Below are 23300 nucleotides of genomic sequence, written 5' to 3'. Positions count from 1 at the left end.
TTCACTCAGACTCACGTCCATTGAGTCAGTGATGCCATCCAGCCATCTCATCCTCTGTCTTCCCCTTCTCCTCCTGCCCCCAATCTCTCCCAGCATCGGAGTCTTTTCCAATGAGTCAACTCTTCGCAAGAGGTGGCCAAAGTACTGGAGTTTCAACTTTAGCATCATTCCTTTCAAAGAAATCCCAGGGCTGATCTCCTTCAGAATGGACTGTTACTGCTGCTTAAATTCACTCCTGTTACTTTCACCGACACTGCCCTGTTTGGGCCCCCACTCCTCAGTTATTGAATTACTGCAGTAGGATCCTACCCGCTTCCCTTGCCTTCATTCTGTCTCCCCTCCCCTCCCCTCTCCTGCCCCAGGGGATCTCCCAGGCCCCGCTAGGTTCATTTTCCTAAAGCATTCCTTGCATTCTATTTTAGAATATATAGTGTTTCTCTTTTGTGAGTCAAGACAAACTATATTCTTCATTCTGGAATCTTAAGTCTTAAAAGTGTCTTTATACATCTTTGTGAAGGTGTATTTTTACACCTTACATTTCCGTTTGGCTAGAAGACTACCATCAGTCCGCAGTGGGACCTGCTGACTCATTACTTTTCCTCACTCAGGACCTCCCTGCTCTTGCCCTTCCCCAGCTGGAATTCTTGATCCAGCTCCATCATATTCCCAGACTCTCAGATATACATCACCTGTGCTGCTTTCTCCATTCCCTGAAGTCTTCCTGTTGGCCTTTGTGAGAGGCAGCATTAATTGTGAGAACAACACCATATTTGGTGTCAGCAATGGGATCAAGCTCTTGTTCACCATACATCTGACTTAGGCAGCTATTTTTTCTCTCTGAGCTGGTATCCTTAGTAAAGTCAAGTGAGTGATTTAAATGACTTACGGGAAAAATTACTCCATAAACTTTAAAGCATTATGCAGGTGTATCTCACTGTTGTTTCAACTATCCTGTTCAGTCCTTGATTATATATATTTCTGTTCCCTATTCATTTTGTGTATATTTCCCATCGCCCTAACTTTTGAGTGTTTGAAGGGTAGATATGAGGTGAAATACAAAAGTAAAATGAATTCTCATTTAGTGACTGTCATTCCTTCTTGTCCCGTTTAGCCTACAACATAGCAAATGTTCAATAAATTCTCCCCTGTCAAGAGAATCCAGTGAATACAAATGTAAACTAAAAGGCACTAGAGTGGAAAGTACAAGGAGAGAGAGTAACTGGCAGACAACAAAATGACCAGAGAGAAGGAGACTGTCAAGGCCACTGGCCTGCCTCAGTACTGACTGACTTTTATCAGTTTACAGGTGGGCTCATTAGACAGTATCTTTAGACATGACAATAGAATTGCCTCATTTTCTTAGGAATAATACCATTCTTGCATAGAATAGCTCTCAAATGTTTATTGAATTCACTATCCACATAATTAATTATGCATACTATTATATGCACACGGTTTATACAGGCATGTATAGTGCCCGTGGATGTCACTGACATTCACAGTTTTTTTTTTTCCTTTAAATTTCATTCTCATGTGTAGCAGCAGTGTCTGCTTTGTCTACAGAGGAGCACTGGCCTGTTCGCCTTTGCATTTTGTTTGTGCATTGTCTGACAGTAGTACCTGATTCCTTGTTGAAGCCTAGCTTGTTTACCTGACTAAGAAATGTCTATAGAAGTATTGCATTATTTTTATAGTTCAGTTCAGTCGCTCAGTCGTGTCCAGCTCTTTGCGACCCCATGAATCACAGCACGCCAGGCCTCCCTGTCCATCACCAACTCCCGGAGTTCACTCAGACTCATGTCCATCGAGTCAGTGATGCCATCCAGCCATCTCATCCTCTGTCGTCCCCTTCTCCTCCTGACCCCAATCCCTCCCAGCATCAGAGTCTTTTCCAATGAGTCAACTCTTCGCATGAGCTGGCCAAAGTATTAGAGTTTCAGCCTTAGTATCAGTAGTTCCAATGAACACCCAGGACTGGTCTCCTTTAGGATGGACTGGTTGGATCTCCTTGCAGTCCAAGGGACTCTCAAGAGTCTTCTCCAACACCACAGTTCAAAAGCATCAATTCTTCGGCTCTCAGCTTCCTTCACAGTCCAACTCTCACACCATTCATGACTAGTGGAAAAACCATAGCCTTGACTAGACGGACCTTTGTTGGCAAAGTAATGTCTGCTTTTGAATATGCTTTCTAGGTTGGTCATAACTTTCCTTCCAAGGAGTAAGCGTCTTTTAATTTCAAGGCTGCAGTCACCATCTGCAGTGATTTTGGAGCCCAAAAAAATAAAGTCTGACACTGTTTCCACTGTTGCCCCATCTATTTCCCATGAAGTGATGGGACCAGATGCCATGATAGTTTTCTGAATGTTGAGCCAACATTTAAGCCAACTTTTTCACTTTCCTCTTTCACTTTCATCAAGAGGCTTTTTAGTTCCTCTTCACTTTCTGCCATAAGGGTGGTGTCATCTGCCTATCTGAGGTTATTGATATTTCTCCCAGAAATCTTAATTCCACCTTGTGCTTCTTCCAGCCCAGCATTTCTCAAGATGTACTCTGCATATAAGTTAAATAAGCAGGGTAACAATATACAGCCTTGATGTACTCCTTTTCCTATTTGGAACCAGTCTGTTGTTCCATGTCCAGTTCTAATTGTTGCTTCCTGACCTGCATATAGATTTCTCAAGTGGCAGGTCAAGTGGTCTGGTATTCCCATCTCTTTCAGAATTTTCCACAGTTTATTGTGATCCACACAGTCAAAGGCTTTGGCACAGTCAGTAAAGCAGACAGATGTTTTTCTGGAACTCTTGCTTTTTCGATGATCCAGCAGATGTTGGCAATTTGATCTCTGGTTCCTCTGCCTTTTCTAAAACCAGCATGAACATCTGGAAGTTCACAGTTCACGTATTGCTGAAGCCTGGCTTGGAGAATTTTGAGCATTACTTTACTAGCGTGTGACATGAGTGCACTTGTGAGGTAGTTTGAGGATTCTTTGGCATTGCCTTTCTTTGGGATTGGAATGAAAACTGCCCTTTTCCAGTCCTGTGGCCACTGCTGAGTTTTCCCAATTTGCTGGCATATTGAGTGCAGCACTTTCACAGCATCATCTTTCAGGATTTGAAATAGCTCAACTGGAATTCCATCACCTCCACTAGCTTTGTTGGTAGTGATGCTTTCTAAGGCCCACTTGACTTCACATTCCAGGATGTCTGGCTCTAGGTGAGTGATCACACCATCATGATTATCTTGGTCGTAAAGATCTTTTTTGTATAGTTCTCCTATGTATTCTTGCCACTTCTTCTTAATATCTTCTGCTTCTGTTAGGTCCATACCATTTCTGTCCTTTATCGAGCCCACTTTGCATGAAATGTTCCCTTGGTATCTCTAATTTTCTTGAAGAGATCTCTAGTCTTTTCCATTCTGTTGTTTTCTTCTATTTCTTTGCATTGATCTCTGAGGAAGGCTTTATCTCTCCTTGCTGTACTTTGGAACTCTGCATTCAGATGCTTATATCTTTCCCTTTCTCTTTTGCTTTTCGCTTCTCTTCCTCACACAGCCATTTTGCTTTTTTGCAAATTTTTATAGTAAACGTAGTCAAATCCTGCTTAAAATTAAAAATAAGAATAAAAGTAACTGTCAGTAGTGGGAATTCCTTCTGTTTTTGCACAGGTATCTTCCAGCTGCCTCTTCCACAAGGCAGACCTCTAGGAATGAAGGAAAAGGTGCTGAGTGCAGGTGCTTATGATTCTACTTGGTAGGGGAATGTGATCTGTGACAAGTCTTGTTTGATAACACTTTTCTTGAACAATAAAAATAATCATTAGATATGTATAACTCTTGTTATGTCTGGGTCACTGAGTCTTCATACTCAGTGAAAAAACAAACTGGTCAAACAGTAAAATATGGTTCCTATTTTTAAGGAGTTTATAATTTAAAGTAAATCACAAGGAGTGACAGGAATCTCAGCAAAACCATTAGGACGAATGGGATTTGCTTGTTACCTTATAAGCTAAAGGCACATTTCTCCAAAGTAAGTCATTAAAGGCTGCGATTGTTTTGTTTTGTTTTGTTTTTTCAGGACTGACTTTGTATCATGAAAATGATAGCTTAACCCTGTCCTCCATTCACCAGACAGGTGGATGAGTGCCCTCATTTCAGATGAGCCAGCCCAGCTGCAGGAAAAGGCATTTGCATAGGAGGTTGAGGGGAATTGCCAAACAACAAAATGAAGACGTCTGCTTTTGCAATTCCTCCTATGACAACTTTATATAAATTGATGTTTCCATAGGAATGAATTTTTACATGAAATCTGAAGAGTGCTTCAGCAGATTCCAAATGTATTCTTTCATCTTACTCTGCTTTCACAACGTGATCATATTTGTTCTCACTTCCTGGTTTGTCCACACAGGCCTGTTGCTGGGGGATATTTAAACAAAGTGTTTATGAAAGAAGAATATAGTTTTTAATGGATGTGTTTTGATTTAATTTAGATTTAGTTCCTGTAGTAATTTTTATAGAAATAAGATTTCTGATCCCTAAACTGGTAAATCAGTTACGTAAAGAAAACTGTAAAAAATCTCTTTTGGCACTGAATTTAAGTTCAGTTCAGTTCAGTTCAGTCGCTCAGTCGTGTCCGACTCTTTGCAACCCCATGAATCGCAGCACGCCAGGCCTCCCTGTCCATCACCAACTCCCAGAGTTCACTCAGACTCACGTCCATCGAGTCCATGATGCCATCCAGCCATCTCATCCTCTGTCGTCCCCTTCTCCTCCTGCCCCCAATCCCTCCCAGCATCAGAGTCTTTTCCAATGAGTCAACTCTTTGCATGAGGTGGCCAAAGTACTGGAGTTCCAATTAAGTTACCTTGTGGTAAAGTCTACAGAACTGTTTGATTAGGCCCCGGTTGTGAAACAAATGAAATGTTGGCCCATAATTAGAGTAATTGTAACTTGATTTCAAACAGAGATTTGGTTGCATGGTGAGTGACGTAAAGCCTAACGATCTCAACAGAAGAAAAGCCCAGTGTGCTCTTGGGTGGACGGCTTGCCTCGGGCATGTCTAACATGGGCACTTGTAGATCTGTGGCACCATTGTGTATGTGTGTGTGTGTGTATTTTAAATGCCTGTTCTTCTCTGATATAACATTGCATGAAATATTTGGCTACTAATTCTAAAAGTATTATTTTTATCTCAAAGCATCTAATTTCTACCAAAGTATTCAAGTACCACCTAGTGTAGAGAAACTAATCAGGAATTTTCCTGGCAGTCCTATGGTTAAGACTCCATGCTTCTACTGCAGGGGGTGTGGATTCAATCCCTGGTCCAGGGCCCAAGATCCCTACGTGCCGCTTGATGCAACAAAACACTAATAACAACAACAGAAACTAATCAAATACTTTTCTCTTTTGAAAACATCATTTATGACTTTTGGGAAAACTCTGTCCCCTCAAAATCTAATTGTTTTGTCCAGTTGCATCGTTTTACTGGCTAATCTGAAAGCTTAATATTTTTCAGCATAACTGATCTTCTACTTGGTATTTCAAAGTCCCAATATCTTTATTTTACAAGGTGATGTGATGTGTATACCCTAATACAGAATTAGGCTCACTGCTCTCATCCTCAAATCCTTTCCAATGAATGCTTCCTTATGCTTTCAAATTAATTTCCCTAATATATACTAATATGCCCTTAAATTTTTTTTCCATCAGTCCTCTGCTCACATGCCATCAGTGGTTTCCTATTGCTTGTGTGTTCTAATCTAAATTCCTTTCTGCTCTCATAAAAATACTTGACTATTAATTCTAAAAGTGATATTTGTATCCCAAAGCAGTTATTTCTCAGGTGTCTGTTACATACCAAGGGCTGAGATTCATCTTGAAAAATTCTTAGCCTGACAATCTAGACTTTAATATTTAACCCTAATCCACTTTACACTCATCTCCATTATTGTTGTCTCAGAAATTCCACTCCATCTGCACTAACTAAATTCCACTCCAGTCTCTTCACTAATTTCTGAAATATCTGTTTGCCTTTTTATTTGTTCCCCATCCCTTCACATAAAATATTATGTGCCCCTTATTAATCTTGCCTTCTATCCCTCATCCCATTACCTCCCATTTATATAAATCCTGTGCATTTTTCTTGGTCCAACTCATAAATCTTGTGCAATGACTGTTATTTCCTTAGCATATATTACCTTAAAACACAACTCTGTAATCCATGTGTTTGATCTTGTATTCATGCTTTATTTACCAAATAAGCTCCTTTTGAAGTTCATGTCTTGAGTCTGACACTTTTCTGTCCCCTTCAGCACCTGGGATGATGCATTGCACCCAGTAGAGGCTAGGTCATGATTGTTAAGGATACCTAATGAATGAAAGATGTGGCTGAAAGAAAGTCCTCCTACACTCTCTAAACCCCATCTCTGGCTGGGACCAAGTTGGTGGCACATAGGACCCTCTTCATTTCTGTCTCTGTTCAACTGACAGTGACTTTGTTGTTGTCTTCCTTCAATGAGTAAAGACTTTCCACAATAGAAACACGCGATGTTGTCGGGTAGAAATAGAAAAATGTTATTTATTGTGTATGGATTAAGGGGAAAAAAATAGAGATAGGAAAAAAAGACACCATTAGCTTTCTTGGTACAATCTTTCTACCTTCAAGTTTGTTGCTGAGAAATAATCGTAGATTCATGTGCTGTGCACAGAAGAGAAACCCAGGTCACTGACCAAAGATGATACCTGTTGTGCTGCTGAATTTGTCACTGAGCCAGGCAAAGCCCCACCCTGATTTAGAAGTCATGTATTAAACTTTCAGAGAGAGTGGCTTTTATTTCCTGGAAGCCATCACAACTCTAAACTTTCAGAGAGAGTATGGTTTCTCTCCTTTGCTAATACCACATGAAGCCACAGAGTCCTCTGAGTTCTGAAGCCCAAAGCCAACCCAGTGTGTGGAAACCCTACCACTCCCCTTCTTTGGAATGGGGACGACCTACCTGATTCCTGTCATTACAGTTCTTTATGGGTTCTTTTAGAAGTCTGACCTTCCTCTTATCACCTCAGTAACGCCAGAGCTGCCTCACATTAGTCTTACGGCCATGCCTAAACTAAACCTCTTTTCTCTGCTGACAGGGCTAGAATAGAGACTTAATTTCCTAAAGGATTCTGGTGACTTGAAGATTAGATGATGCAGTGTTTGTAGGAAATGGTTCTGGGTTTTGCTTCAAGCAAGGGGGAAGGGAGGTTCTAATTTTAATTATTTTAATGTTCATTTAATATTTAATAGCAGTTCTGCCTGCTAAGCCCTAGGCATACAATGATGAGCAAGAGACATGTAGACCAGACCTCCTAGAACTTATCATTTTAGTTGAAGAGAAATAAACCTCAATTGAATGGTTACATAAAGGTGTGTAATAAATGCTGTGAAAGCAAGGAATAGAAAACTGAAAAGGCCGGATGTGAAGGTCCTGGTCAGAGGTGTCCCTTAAGAAGTAACTTCTCTAAGTCACTAACTCAGGACATCCATGGCTTAAGTGATTGCCTGCTCTGTTTGGGCCTTGAAGGTGAACCGGACTTTCTAAGTGGACCACTTGGCACTGTTTCAGACTGCAACTATTTTGAATAAGAATTAGCCCTTCTGTAAGACTGTTCTCATGCAATGTAATGTCATGAGTGGTATAATAAGAAATACATGTATATTTGGTCTTTGCCTTCAGTTTATAGCACAGAGCTCCTAAAATCCTTGGAATTTCCTGATAGAAGCATCTTTTGTTACACAGGATGAGCCCCTTTCAACCCTACCCTAGTTTATGCAAATAGAGTGACTCTGGGGTGGCTTCTAGATGGAGGCTGATTGCCATAGAAACCAACCAAGTGATTAGCGGGTTGGAACTTTCAGTCTAGCCACTGACCTCTGAGGAGGGAGGAGGGGGTGTCAAGAGATTTCTAATTGCCAGTGGCCAGTGATTTAATCAATCATGCCTATGCAGTGAAACTTCCAGAAACATGCCTAGACTACAGAATCTGGGAGCTTCCAGATTAGTGAACATGTGGAGGCTCTGGGAGGGTGTCATACTTAGTGCATAAAGCTTCACACCCTCTGCCGCCCTCCCCACACACACCACCAAATACTCACCCTGTGCATCTCTTCCATTTGGTTGTTGCAGAGTTGTATCCTTTACAATAAACTTGTAAGCATAAAGTGTTTCCCTGCATTCTATGAATCGTTCTAGTGAATTATCAAGCTTGAGGAGGGGGTTGCGGGAACCTCTGAATTTGTAGTCACGTTGGACAGAAGTGTGGATCATCCGAGTCCCTGGGACTTGAGACTGGCATCTAAAGTAGGGGCGGTCTTGTGGGACTCTACACATAAACCTGTGGAATCTTGCACTAACCTAAGTGTTGAAAGAGGATTGCATGGAAGGCTACCCGGTTGGTGTCAGAAAAGGTAATGTCAGAAAAAGACAACTCACTATGTTTACCCTGAATGGAAACCAGACATTTCTCTACTCTAGCAGAAGAGCAAATGGAAACCAGTGTTTTTGACCACCAGCAGCCATTAACCAGGGTTGCAAATAGGAAGCACTGATTTAACACCAAGGTGAAGGTGGACTTTTTAACCTCTGAAAAGTAGATGATATAACAGCTTGCTTTTCAAAACTGACCTACTTCTCTCTTTATGCTCTTGCTCAATCCTTTACTTCCCACACTTGCCAGGGAAAACAGGAGCCAGAAGAGATAAGCAGTCTTGGCTGATAGAATGTTTTAAAAGGCCTTTGGGTTGGGCAGACAGGCATGGCTGCACTTCTTTGGCATTGTGAACCAGAGATTGTGGGTGTTATTTTTTTCTTTTTCTTTCTTTCTTCCTTCTTTATTTCCTTCCTTCCTCTCTCGCTCTTTGATCCCTAGTTGACAGTATGAATGGCCTGTTTTCAGTCCATTATTGCAAGGTGAATTTGGAGAAGACCCATGTACTTGGGTTATTGTTTTCTCACAGTGAAGGGACTATTGCAGTTTTGTGTTTTGGTTACATATTTCTACCCAGACCCCTGTGCCTTTTTAAAAAATTCTTTTTGAGTTTGTAATGGGACTTCGATGTGAGGGGGCGTCAGTGACTTTGTAACACTTGCTGTTTTGTTTCCTTGGAACCAAGGTGGTATAAATAAGGCTCACTTCATGAGCTGTTTTGTTTCAATTTAGGATAGTGCTCCAAGGCCAGAAGCATCCTCCTCTAAAATTACTTTACCAGCAAAAAAATTGGCTTTCTCTAACGGGTTCCCCTTTACATTTATGTACACCTTTAATGATTGCAACGTGCTCCTCTGCAGTATTTCTTTATCACTATCAAGTCATAGGGGCAGTATCAGATCAGATCAGATCAGTCGCTCAGTCATCTCCGACTCTTTGCAACCCCATGAATCGCAGCACGCCAGGCCTCCCTGTCCATCACCAACTCCGGAGTTCACTCAGACTCACATCCATCGAGTCAGTGATGCCATCCAGCCATCTCATCCTCTGGCGTCCCCTTCTCCTCCTGCCCCCAATCCCTCCCAGCATCAGAGTCTTTTCCAATGAGTCAACTCTTCGCATGAGGTGGCCAAAGGACTGGAGTTTCAGCTTTAGCATCATTCCTTCCAAAGAAATCCCAGGGCTGATCTCCTTCAGAATGGACTGGTTGGATCTCCTTGCAGTCCAAGGGACTCTCAAGAGTCTTCTCCAACATCACAGTTCAAAAGCATCAATTCTTCGGCGCTCAGCCTTCTTCACAGTCCAACTCTCACATCCATACATGACCACAGGAAAAACCATAGCCTTGACTAGACGAACCTTTGTTGGCAAAGTAATGTCTCTGCTTTTGAATATGCTGTCTAGGTTGGTCATAACTTTCCTTCCAAGGAGCAAGCGTCTTTTAATTTCATGGCTGCAGTCACCATCTGTAGTGATTTTGGAGCCCAGAAAAATAAAGTCTGACACTGTTTACACTGTTTCCCCATCTATTTCCCATGAAGTGGTGGGACCGGATGCCATGATCTTCGTTTTCTGAATGTTGAGCTTTAAGCCAACTTAGATTGGCCCTATTTCAAAGCCTAGGACATGGTGGCCTGGACTAAGTGAGTGGTTTGCTTTAGCCCCCCTGCAGATGGCGGTGGAGGCAGGCCTAGGAATTGTTCCAGTGTACATTTTCCACTGTGAGCAGAGAAAACCAGCCCCAACCTCCTACTCTCACTTGTGGGTGGAGTGGAGGGTTAGTGGAACAAAAGATATGAATAAATAAAACGTGGGCAGTTTGCAGTCACCTAAAGCAGCTCCAGAACATTCACAGAGCAACACCTGTTTTCAAGTGACTGGTGATCACAGAATAAGGTCCAGTCTGCCCAGCCTTTGGGGAAGGAAATAGCAAGAGCTAATAAAGCCACAAAAGGGACTGGATAGCTCTCCTTTCCATGTTGTTCCATTGCCAGCTTCCGTCCCACCACCCTGAGACATTATAATAACAAATAACCAAATCAGGAGATGATACGTTTTAAAAAGAGGTCTCTAGCTACAGTATGGAATTGGAACTAAGGAAGTCAAGAAAGGAGGCCTTTCCAGCTGTCTTCCCCAAAGATAAGGCAGGCTTCATCCAAGGCAGTGGTAGCAGGGATGCAGAAGGGAATAGTTTAAGAAAAGAACCAATTGATTTCAGAGAATAGAGGAAAAGAAACTTTGGGGTTAGGTATGAGCGTTCTTGATGTTGCCATCAACCTTCAGCTATCAGTGTTAATGTTGCTTCCAATATCCAGGCACTCAGGAAGAGCAGGTTTGATGTGGGTGTTGAGAAGAAGTGACAGGTTCAGTTTGGGACATGCTAAGTTTGGATTTTCCACACATCTCAGTGTGTAGCCAGGAAGATAATGGGGAGGTGATTCTGTGGCTTAGGATTAGGGAGCTGGACTTGTCGTGTAGTGTTTGGGATTCATCTGCGGGGAGATGTGGATGATTCTTAATAGAGGATGTCCCCCCCAGGAGAGCATATACATGCACAGAGAAGCTACTGGCCAGGGACTGAATCCTGGCAAACTCTGCTGCCTAAGGGATGGTGGTGTTAGGACCCTTCCATGCTTCCCACTTACCTTTCTAGCTCAATTAAAATCAATGCTTTCATCATATGCTTGACCTGATGACCTTCCTTTCTTGCGATGACCCACTTTTCCTCTCATTTTGGCAAGACCAATTTATTAGTTTCTAATTGCATACCATTCAGTGTACTCTCTTTCTAAGAAAACACAGCATTTACCTTCAGGTTAATGCTTTTCCTGGCCATATCGCTTTCTTCTCTTAAAGCGCTGCTCGACTCTCATCACTCCAAAGTGGTCTTTTCAGATTAGGTCTCACTTAGCTCCAGCTTCGGTTAGTCAGCTCACAGGATGATGGAATGCTGGGAGTGGAGGGTCTGTCGTTTGGCTCTCTGTAACATGACAAGTGAGGGCAGTCAGGTCAGATGAGGTGAGATGACTTGTCTAACATATGATCAGTTAGATATAAAGTAAAGAGTAGAAATTGGGTTTTCCCATACCTAGTCAGGGAGTCTTTCTGTTAGGGCATGATGCCTCAGAGTCTTGATTCTTCCCTTATGCCATGGTGATGGTGACGTTCCTTCATTTAAACACCCAATCTCATTACTACATTCCCCTCATCCTTCTTCAATATAGCCCTGTAGAGAGGCAGAGCAGCTATTTCTTATTTTAAATTGGCTCTCATTTGATATTGACCATTACCTTTATTCTCTCAGGCCTGGAATGGACATTTCTGCCACACATAATGCAGAGACCAAGGAAGTAACAAGGCAGTCCTACAAAATTGTGGGTTACTATGAAAGCCTCAAGGATTGATTGATTGACCACTCTTAAGAGCCCAATAAGTATGTCTGGTATCACTAGGCAAAGGATTATGGTGAATCTTCTCTCACCACTTCCACACACAAACACACACACATGCAGTCTCTCCACCTTAGCACCAGCCTCTCCCTCCACCCTGCCTCACACCCTATAAGGCTATCCTAGATGCTTTTTGCTGAACTGACCTATTAATAAAAGAAGATTAACAGGAGGATCAAATACTTTCCAAATTCATTGTAAGTTATTAATGATTTTATAAACATGTGGGTTCTTCATTTCTTTTAGGAGAAAAAAAAAAAGATCTCATATGTGTGTGTTTACCTAACTAGTCACTAGAAGATTTTTGAATGTCTTAGCTTCTTATATGGCTGTTTACCTAGTATAAAAGAAACCCATGCCTTTTCTGGACAAATTAGTGAGATCATATCTCCCCCACTCAAATCCTTCCAATTAGAAGTAACCAAAAAATTCATAATTAAATAGTGTTATAATAATTTGTGAATTATGGACAAAGCAAAGTTGACACAGTATATTTTTATGTGTTATGTTTTCTAGTACATGGGGGCCTGCTATGTATTTGATTTGTGTAATCCATTTATGCTCATTTTAAAGCAGTAGGGGAATTCCCTGGTGGTCTAGTAGTTAGGACCCCATGCTTCCATAGCCAGAGGTGTAGGTTCAATCCCTGTTCTGGGAACTAAGATCCAGCAAGCTGTGAGGCATGGCCAAGAAGAAAAAAAAAAATGAAGCAGAATAGTTTTCCTGTTTCACATGAGAGGGGCTTCCCTGGTGGCTCAGAGATTAAAGCGTCAGCCTGCAATGCAGGAGACCCAGGTTCATTCCCTGGGTCAGGAAGATTCCCTGGAGAAGGAAATAGCAACCCACTCCAGTATTCTTGCCTGGAGAATCCCATGGAGGGAGGAGCCTGGTAGGCTACAGTCCCACGGGGTCCAGTCCATGGGATCGCAAAGAGTCAGACACGACTGAGCGACTTCACTTTCTTTACATGAGAGATTTTTTTGTGGTAAAATATGTATAACATAAAATGTACAGTTTTAACCATTTTAAAGTGTATAGTTTTGTGGCATAAAATATATTCACATTGGTGTGCATCTGTGTTTATAGACTTTAAAACATGGCCTTGGGTGACATTAGCTGTATCTGACTTGTCTGCAGCATGAACCTTCATTGGAAAGATAGGCATAAAAGTGGAGGTTACTTGGACAGGTTAACTTTTTTAAAATGTTGCATCACCCTGTGTTGTTTTGGCTTCACAATACCTGGTCTTCCCTATGTGTCATATATTAAATAATTCAGGTAAGTTACATTTATATTTATATTTCACAACACTTTGTAGTAACTGAAGTCATGTGATACATTGCAAAATCTGGCATGGAAATCACTAACTTGGGTGGAGAACCAAAATCCCTAACATCCAGTCTGGTTTCTCTTTACCCGATGGTAATGCTTTAAAGGCAACCTTTAAAGAATTCATTTTAGATATACCTATTAGTTAGTAAATTACCATTTTTGAGCATTTACTTCGAACCTCCTGCTATGCTAAGCATTTGATTTTTATAGTTACCTCATTTAATTCTTAAAACATTTAATTCTTATTGTCATCATTATTTTGCAGATGAGAAAACTGATACTTAGTTTATTTAGATCAAGCAGGTGGCAAATGACACAGAACTTGATCTTAACCATTCTGCTACACTCCCTTCCTCGTAAGGGTGTCAGGTAAGCACTAGGCCTAACAAAGCAACTAACAGATTAAGACATGAAGTACTTCTTTATTAAGTCATTCAGAAAGGTCATATTTAGATGTTATGGCATAAATTTATTTTGTTGTTTTAGTTGCTAAGTCGTGTCCAACTCTTTGTGACCCCACGGCCTGTAGCCCTCTGGACTCCTCTATCCTTGGGATTTTCCAGGCAAGAATACTAGAGTGGGTTGCCATTGCCTTTTCCAGGAGATCTTCCCCACCCAGGGATTGAACCCACGTCTCTTATGTCTCCTGCATTGGCAGGCAGATTATTTACTACTGAGCTACCTCATTTTAATAGGAAGACCAGGAAGAAAAGCCATGTAAAACATCATTTAAATACAGATGAAACTTGGGTTACTCCTCTTGTCATTACAGGGATGAGTGCATGTTTCTCTATAAGAGGCTGTGGCAGCAGGATGTACGTGCCTGCTCTGGCTGGCTGTCATGCTGATCTTAATTACTTAATAGAGGCAAGCAGGATGGAGGGAGCAGTTGGTGATTCTGTTTCACTGGATGGAATACTGAGTAATGAACAGGAAAACTTTACAGATATGATTTTTAGATTGTGTCTTTCAGTTTCTCTAAGATAGATTGTAGGTTTTTTTTGTTTTTTTTTCTTTAAGCATTATCACATTCTATATAAAACTCCTTTTAACATAGCTCACTGGGGAGGCGGTATAGCAGATGGCTCTTAGTCAGAGCTGGTGTGAATTCTGGCTTTGCTTTGTGAGCTTGAGCCTGAGCAAGCTTCTTCGTTCTTCTCATTCTCACCTTTCCCACCATTAGAGTGGAGACCATAATACCTACCTCACTAAAAGCACATTATATGGGAGCCTTCTCCTTTCCACCTCCCACCACCTTTCTCCATTCGGCAGACAATTACTGAGAATCTTGTGTGTTAGCCCCTGTCTTGCATGTGAACTCTTCTAAGAGCTCATAGTGAGAGGCAGGAAGGCATCTGACCAGCTCTTGGTGATGCAGTTTAACAGAAGCAGTACAACACTGAGCACTCCCTCAATGCTGAAGAAGCACCAGGAATGGAACCACTACTTGTTTTGGGGGGTGAGTGAGTAGCAGTGTTCACTTTAAACATCTTCTGTGTTTAATGTTTAGTGGTCATTCAGTACTTGGTGAACATTACACTTTTGTATTTTGTGGTCAGAAATTAGCTTGATCTTAACATGAGTCTGATTTGCAGTGCATGGCAATTTATTTTTGTCATTGGGTTGACAGTATGGTAGTGCAGATATAGCATTTTTACAGTGATCATGGTCAGAAGTTACTGGTTTTATGAGACTGAAACCATCCCAGGACATGAATATTGTCAGCTTGATCATAGCATGCAGGATTCTGGAACTACAATAATTAGAGAGCACCTAATATGTGGCAGGCCCTGGGCAATGTCCTTACCTTCCCAGAGTCTGTGGTCTTGGGGGAAGGTGAACTGGGCATCAAGTGGACACAGAATGACTTGGTACACATTATCCTTGTTAGGTGGTAACTTGATACTTCCTCTGGCCCACACGTTTTCTCGTTGGCTTATACTGTTAATTTGTAAAAAAAAGAAGAATTGTGAAGTCATAATTTGATAAGATATTAAGGTCATTTAAGAATGCTGCGGCATTTATCCAGCGATCCATCACTGATTCAAATTGACTCACTGTCATTATAATGCAGCCAGTCAGGCTGAATTTGACAGCACTTCTCTATTCAGATTTGTGAGATGTCATGTTTGGTGAGTAAGTTGGCAAATATGAATTTTTCTCCTTTCTTTCTGAAGGGTAAAGGCTTAGCCTCTGCTTCTGAATCTCTGCACCTGTCAAGAGCTGATGAAAATGCCCGAGGCCCTGTCTCCACTGCTTTGCTTATCACCCTTCCAGGCCCACTGTCTGTACTCGAGCTGTGTGCACATATCTTTCATAGAGCCAGGCCTGCTCCTCCATACCCTTGGTGCTTAACTGGGTGGGGAAACCTGATCTGGTATTATTGGTTCACTCGATAATTACTTAGTATTTATGATGAGGGCAAAGGCAGGACTGAGACATGGGAGCACCCTAGGTGGGCTATTAACTTGTCACTCTGGGCAGGCTAATGATTTGATGCCACTTCAGCCTGCTATTCTTTATTTTTTTTAAATATATATTTATTTTAATCGGCGGCTAATTACTTTACATTATTGTATTGGTTTTATCATACATTGACATGAATCCGCCACAGGTGTACATGTATTCCCCATCCTGAACCCCCGTCCCACCTCCCTCCCCATCCCATCCCTCTGGGTCATCCCAGTGCACCAGCCCCAAGCATCCTGTATCATGCATCAAACCTGGACTGGCGATTCGTTTCGCATATGATAATGTACATGTTTCAATGCCATTCTCCCAAATCATCCCACCCTCACCCTCTCCTAAAGAGTCCAAAAGACTGTTCTATATAACTGTATCTCATTTGCTGTCTCGCATGCAGGGTTATCGTTACCATCTTTCTAAATTTCATATATATGTGTTATTATACTATATTGGTGTTTTTCTTTCTGACTTATTTATTCTGTATAATAGGCTCCAGTTTCATCCACCTCATTAGAACTGATTCAAATGTATTCTTTTTAATGGCTGAGTAATATTCCATTGTGAGTATGTACCACAGCTTTCTTATACATTCGTCTGCTGACGGACATCTAGGTTGCTTCTATGTCCTGGCTATTATAAACAGTGCTGCGATGAACATTGGGGTACATGTGGCTTTTTCAACTCTGGTTTCCTCGGTATGTATGCCCAGCAGTGGGATTGCTGGGTTCTATGGCAGTTCTATTTCCAGTTTCTTAAGGAATCTCCACGCTGTTCTCCATAATGGCTGTACTAGTTTGTATTCCCACCAACGGTGTAAGAGGGTTCGCTTTTCTCCACACCCTTTCCAGCATTTATTGCTTGTGGACTTTAAGATAGCAGCCATTCTGACTGGCGTGAGGTGGTACCTCATTGTGGTTTTGATGTGCGTTTCTCTGATAATGAGTGATGTTGAGCATCTTTTCATGTGTTTGTTAGCCATCTGTATGTCTTCTTTGGAGGAATGTCTGTTCAGTTCTTTGGCCCATTTTTTTATTGGGTCGTTTATTTTTCTGGAATTGAGCTGCAGTAGCTGTTTGTATATTTTTGAGATTAATTCTTTGTCAGTTGCTTCATTTGCTATTATTTTCTCCCATTCTGAAAGCTGTCTTTTCACCTTGCTTATATTTTCCTTTGTTGTGCAAAAGCTTTTAATTTTAATTAGGTCCCATTTGTTTATTTTTACTTTTATTTCCAATATTCTGGGAGGTGGGTCATAGAGGATCCTGTTGTGATTTCTGTCGGAGAGTGTTTTGCCTATGTTCTCCTCTAGGAGTTTTATAGTTTCTGGTCTTACATTTAGATCTTTAATCCATTTTGAGTTTATTTTTGTATATGGTGTTAGAAAGTGTTCTAGTTTCATTCTTTTACAAGTGGTTGACCAGTTTTTCCAGCACCAGTTGTTAAAAAGATTGTCTTTTCTCCATGGTTTATTCTTGCCTCCTTTGTCAAAGAAAAGGTGTCCATAGGTGCATGGATTTATCTCTGAGCTTTCTGTTTTGTTCCATTGATCTATATTTCTGTCTTTGTGCCAGTACCATACTGTCTTGATGACTATGGCTTTGTAGTAGAGCCTGAAATCAGGCATGTTGATTGCTCCAGTTCCATTCTTCTTTCTCAAGATTGCTTTGGCTATTCAAGGTTTTTTATATTTCCATACAAATTGTGAAATTATTTGTTCTAGCTCTGTGAAAAATACCGTTGGTAGCTTGATAGGGATTGCATTGAATTTATAGATTGCTTTGGGTAGTATACTCATTTTCACTATATTGATTCCTCCAATCCATGAACACGGTGTATTTCTCCATCTATTACTGTCCTCTTTGATTTCTTTCTTCAGTGTTTCATAGTTTTCTATATATAGCCTCAAGACTTCTCTATCTATACAGCGCCGATGATAAAACATCTCATCTAGGTTAAAGATAAAAAGCTTCTCCACAGTGAAGGACACCCAGAGAGGTTCACAGAGTTACATGGAGAAGAGGGAGGAGGGAGATAGAGGTGACCAGGAAGAGAAGAGGGGAAATCAAAAGAGGCGAGAGCAAGCTAGCCAGTAATCACTTCCATATGTGCTCTTCACAGTCTGGATGCCTCAGAGATGTTCATGGAGTTATACAGAGAAGAGAAGAGGGAGGAAGGATACAGAGGTGGCCGGGATGATAAAGGGGGGGAATCAAAAGGAGAGAGACAGATCCAGCCAGTAATCAGGTCCCTAAGTGTTCTCCACAGTCCAGAATACACAAAGAGATTCACAGAGTTGGGTAGAGAAGAGAAGGGGGAGGGAGGAGATAGAAGCGACCCAGTGGAGAAAAAAGAGAGTCCAAAGGGGGAGTGAGCAGTCAAGCCAGTAATCTTGCTCCCAAGTAAAAATGGGTACTGAAGATTGGGTTCTTAAAGGTACAAAATTTTTGGTACAAATACCAAAAAGCAAAGATTAAAAATCTAGAGTAGAGGTTGGATTCCCAAAAATACAGTGTTAAAGAAAAAAACAAAGTCACAAAAATTATATATATGAAGTTTGCTTGAAAAAATAGGGTCTTTTTTTTGCAAAGTAATAGTAGGTTATAAAAATGAAAATTAAAGGAGTAATAGAGGACTTTAAAAAATTCCTTTTAATTTAAAGAATGATAATAGTAAAAATATATCTAGGACTTTCTCTGGTGTTGCTGTGGACAGTGTGGAGTCAGTTCATTTTCAGATAGTTCCTTGATCCAGCTTATACTTCTCAAGATCTATAGGCCCCTTCCTATGTGAGTGAGTAAAATCGCTCAGTCGTGTCCAACTCTTTGCGACCCCATGGACTGTAGCCTACTAGGCTCCTCCATCCATGGAATTTCCCAGGCAAGAATACTGGAGTGGGTTGCCATTTTTCGGTGCTAACTACAGGGTTTTAATCTATTGTACCTGTCACTTCCAAGACTGTTCCCTCTGTTTTAGCTTCTTCTATTTGCTGGTCTCTTCAGTGTCTAATTTCCGCCCTGACACAAGGGGGCGGTGGTGGACACTTTTTTAGGCTCAGTGGTTCAGTGGTACCATGGGGAGGGAAGAACATTGCAAACAAATAACACTGGCATTTGCTCGCAGTGTCTCGGCCACACTGGGTTTGCCCCCACTCATGGCGTGTGTGCTTTCCCTGTCTACACTGCTTAGGCTCTAGGTTGCTCTACCAGGAACTGTCTGAGGCCGGCCCTGGGTTGTATGCACTTCCCAGGTCTAAGCCGCTCAGGTTCAGGTACTTGGGTAGTCCTCAGAGGCGCAGACTCGGTTGGGCCTGCGTTTTGTGCCCTTCCCAGGTGCGAGCAGCTCAGGTGACCAGGTGCTTGGTGAGCGTGGTCGCTGTGACTTATCACCTCCCGCATCCTTGCTGTTTGGTTTTCTGGGTGTACAACCAGCACACCTTCTCAGGCAGATGTCGACCGTCCAGAATACCAAGAAGTCTTGGTTAGCAACAAAATCTGCTTGCAGTTTGGTAGTTGATGCCTCTCTGAGGCCACAATTGCCCCCTTCCAGCTCTGGCTGCCCTCGCCTGCCTGTCTCCGGCAGGGGTGGGCCGGCCCGCAGCCAGCTAGCTCTGTTCAGTCCTTTGTTCTGTGAGCGGGTCTGGCGGGTCTGGCGGTGTCTTAGGTTAGGGCTTTTCCCTGGATAGCTATCCCACAGTCTGGTTTGCTATCTCAAGTTAGTTCCCTCAGATTGCCCTTGGGGCATTCAGGCCTGGTCCTTAATCTAAGCAGTGCAGCCCGGGCCTCCCTGCCCAGCCTCTGTTTGCTAGTGGCGGATGCGGGAGTCTGTGCTGCTTCTCCGCTGGGAGTTACCATTGGGCGCATAATCTGTGGGTTTTAATTATTTATTTATTTTTCCTCCTGATTATGTTGCCTTCTGAGGTTCCAAGGCTCACCACAGACTTGCCAGTGATAGTGTTCCCTGGTGTTTGGAAACTTCTCTCATTTTTAAGACTCCCTTCCCGGGACGGATTTCCATCCCTACCTCTTTTGTCTGTCTTTTTGTCTTTTATATTTTTTCCTACCTCTTTTCAAAGACAATGGGCTGCTTTTCTAAGTGCCTGATATCCTCTGCCAGCATTCAGAAGTTGTTTTGTGGAATTTACTCAGCGTTCGAATGTTCTTTTGATGAATTTGTCGGGGAGAAAGTGGTCTCCCCGTCCTATTCCTCCACCTTCTTAGGACCGCCTCCCTGCTATTCTTTAAATATTTGTTCACAACATTGTTAAGAGAAGCCAGGAGCTGTATGAGAGATAACAGGGTAGCCAAAGAGCGCCTCTAGTTCCCCTTTTTGCCAGTTCTCAGGATCTCAACTGACCAGAAGAAAAGTAGCAGACTCCTTGCCTTTTCTTCAAGCCATATTCTGTACCATCCCTGAGAAAAGGCATAATATTTAAGTTTAATTTCACTAACTTTCCAAAGATGTTTGAACACCCCATTGATGAATTGGTACAGGGAAGCTGCTATAATATCCAGGCCCTAAGTCTAGCCTTAGAAAGAGACACTGGGCTAGATCCTGAGAATATAGGTAAATAAGATTCTGCCCCAGTCTTCAAGGAACTTGAAATAGTAACTTATTACATGTCATAAAATAGTAGGAGAGAACTATTGTTCAGTTGGTCAGTCATGTCCAGCTCTTTGCAACCCCATGGACTGCAGCACACCAGGCTTCCCTGTCCTTCATCATCTCCCAGAGCTTGCTCAAACTTATGTCCATTGAGTAAGTGATGTCATTCAACCATCTCATCCTCTGTTGTCCCCTTCTCCTCCTGCCTTCAATCTTCCCAGGATCAGGGTCTTTTCTACAGAGTCAGCTCTTCCCATCAGGTGGCCAAAGTATTGGAGTTTCAACTTCAGCATCAGTCCTTCCAATGAATATTCAGGATTGATTTCCTTTAAGATTAACTGGTTTGATCTCCCTGCAGTCCAAGGGACTTTCGAGAGTCTTCTCCAACACCACAGTTCACAAGCATCAATTCTTTAGTGCTCAGCCTTCTTTATGGTCCAACTCTCATATCCATACATGACTACTAGAAACCATAACTTTAACTATACAGATCTTTGTTGGCAAAGTAATGTCTTTCTTCTTAATATGCTGTCTAGGTTTGTCATAGCTTTTCTTCCAAGGAACAAACATCTTAATTTCATGGCTGCAGTCACCATCTGCAGTGATTTTGGAGCCCAAGAAAATAGTTTTTCAGTTTCCATTGTTTCCCCATCTATTTGCCATGAAGTGATGGGACCAGATGCCATGATCTATTAGTCTTCTGGGAAAGCAGAGGGAAGAACAGTGAATGTAGCCTGTGGAGGTCAGTGTGGCTCAAGGCAATGATTCATGACAGTGATCCTAGGGCGGGACCATTGGTGAAGTGAAATACCCTTTCTTAATTTTAAGTAAATCTGGTGTTCAGAGTTTGAATCTTTCAAATGGATGAAAATAGGATACTTTCATTTTATGCAACCTAAAGCCTTAAACTTATGGAATTGCACAAGGCAGGTTGAGTAAGTGTGACATTGCAGTGAGTCTTGCCATACTGACCTGGTGGCTTAGATAGTAAAGAAAGATTCTTGACTCCTTGCTACATCTTAAAAGGAATCTATCACTGAGAGACAAATTCTCCCAAATGGAAGGCCTTTCTCAGATAAAAATTTTACAGTAGGCCTTTGCATTACTACAGAGAAGTTTGTTTCCTCAGACTCTGCTATCTCCACTGACTAGAAGGAAATAAGAGCCCCTGGACGTCTCAGTTTTCAAAGTAAAAGCCTTGGGACCTTTTGTGTTTCTACCAGAAAGCTGGTTGTCCCCTATTGTTCCTTAATCCACAGTCCCTTGGGAGTGTTCTGTTTTGTGTCCCTGCCTGGGAGCCTTCTGAAAAAACCTCTTATTTGAGAAAGGGAGTTCTCAGTGTTTGTCATCTCCAAATCTTCCAGAATACATTTTTAAGGTTATCTTGGGATTGATTTTTTCCAGGGAAAATAAACATCTTGTGTCTTGCCTCTGGGGACAGTAAATGTTTTTCAGAGGCAGATAAGGCCAGTTTTGTAACACTCCAGCACAGCAAGCTGGGGAACTCACTGATGCTGCTTCAGCAGCTGTGTTTGTCACAATGACTGTGACAGTCCAAGTCCTATTTTGATCTTGCCTAATATGGAATATTTATTTCTAATCTTAGAAGCATTGTGATTTAGTACTTTCACATTTAATTATTCCAGCTTGTACTGTTGTTTGGTGTTGGGGAGGAAGCGAGGTGTTAACTTTTGCTGTTGTTTCTAAAATGAATTTGAGTGATTTGATTTTAGGCTGGATAAAGACACTGAGCTACATTTTGTTGGGGTTTTTTTTTTTTTTCCACTTGACAACAGTGGCTTCACTCTGAGATGACAAGCTGTCATTGTGAGAGAGTTTGCATTAAGTTCTACATTTGTATCCTCTCAGCAAAATACTCCAGTTTAGGTAAATGTGAAATGTAAAAGGGTAATGAAACTCATTGTTGAAACATGTTGGGAAGCATTCAAGCCAATTCAAAGAAATGTACAGTAAAGCAACAGTGAGATTCTTTTCATACATGGAATTAGCAAAGACTTTTATTTTTAAAGATGATTCCCACCTCATGAGGGTATTACTCATACTGTTTACAGGAAAGAAAATTAGTGTAATCTCCTTGGGAAATAATTTGATATATCAGAAGCCTTATGGAGAAGGCAATGGCACCCCACTCCAGTACTCTTGCCTGGAAAATCCCACGGACAGAGGAGCCTGGTAGGCTTCAGTCCATGGGGTCACTAAGAGTCGCACACAACTGAGCGACTTCACTTTCACTTTTCACTTTCATGCATTGGAGAAGGAAATGGCAACCCGATCCAGTATTCTTGCCTGGAGAATCCCAGGGACGGGGGAACCTGGTGGGCTGCCATCTATGGGGTCGCACAGAGTCGGACACGACTGAAGCGACTTAGCAGCAGCAGCAGAAGCCTTAAAATGTTTATGCTCTTTAGCTCAGTACTCTTACTATTTCCAGAGGTCTCTGCAAAGGAAATCACATGAACAGAGTTACGTATTAGTAATAATATGCATTATTAGTAATAAAAAGAGAAAAATCTATGATTCAGTAGGGAAATGATTTTGTAAACTGTGACATATCCATGTGTGAACTGTTATGATTTAAAAATGATGCTTAGAGAAACTACAACATCAAAAAAGCCTATGAGAAATGATGAGTCAAAAAGATCTCAATATCTTATCATTGAATTTTATAATAGTATAATTATATACAACTAGCAGGCAGCAAGAACCAAAACAAAAATAAAACTGGAAGGAGAAAATGATCCTAAACATTAAGTTGTTTTCTCCCCAGGTTTCCTTATTTTCTGTAAGAAGCATAGATATTTTCAATGAATTTTTCTTTTAGTTAAGAGAAAACAATTTTCTTGTAGTGGTGCCTTAGATATAATGCTTATCTCATTCTTCATTAAAAATTTAAAGTTCATATTTTATGCCTTGTAAATTGCCATGGTGATGGGATTAAATGCTTAACTTATGACATGCATGCATGCTGTC

The 23300-nt window shown here is 41.5% G+C and overlaps 1 protein-coding gene across 9 annotated transcripts in view; it reads left to right on the top strand.

Moving 5' to 3' along the window:
• The window catches only part of LRRC8B (leucine rich repeat containing 8 VRAC subunit B), a 77587-nt gene that overhangs the window by 27450 nt on the left and 26837 nt on the right, over window positions 1-23300 (top strand). For 3 of the 9 annotated variants that reach the window (XM_010803347.4, XM_010803346.4, XM_059885093.1), the window contains one exon: window positions 13507-13610. The exons of the other annotated variants lie outside the window; for them this stretch is intronic. The gene's annotated coding sequence lies outside the window, so the exon portion shown is untranslated. The remainder of the gene's footprint in view (window positions 1-13506; window positions 13611-23300) is intronic. 9 annotated transcript variants of the gene reach the window in all.

This window comes from Bos taurus, chromosome 3 (genome assembly GCF_002263795.3).
Source record: "Bos taurus isolate L1 Dominette 01449 registration number 42190680 breed Hereford chromosome 3, ARS-UCD2.0, whole genome shotgun sequence".
In the NCBI taxonomy this organism is placed as follows: Eukaryota; Metazoa; Chordata; class Mammalia; order Artiodactyla; family Bovidae; genus Bos; species Bos taurus.
The sequence above is the reverse complement of the archived record's forward strand: the minus strand, read 5'-3'. Positions and strand labels throughout refer to the sequence as shown.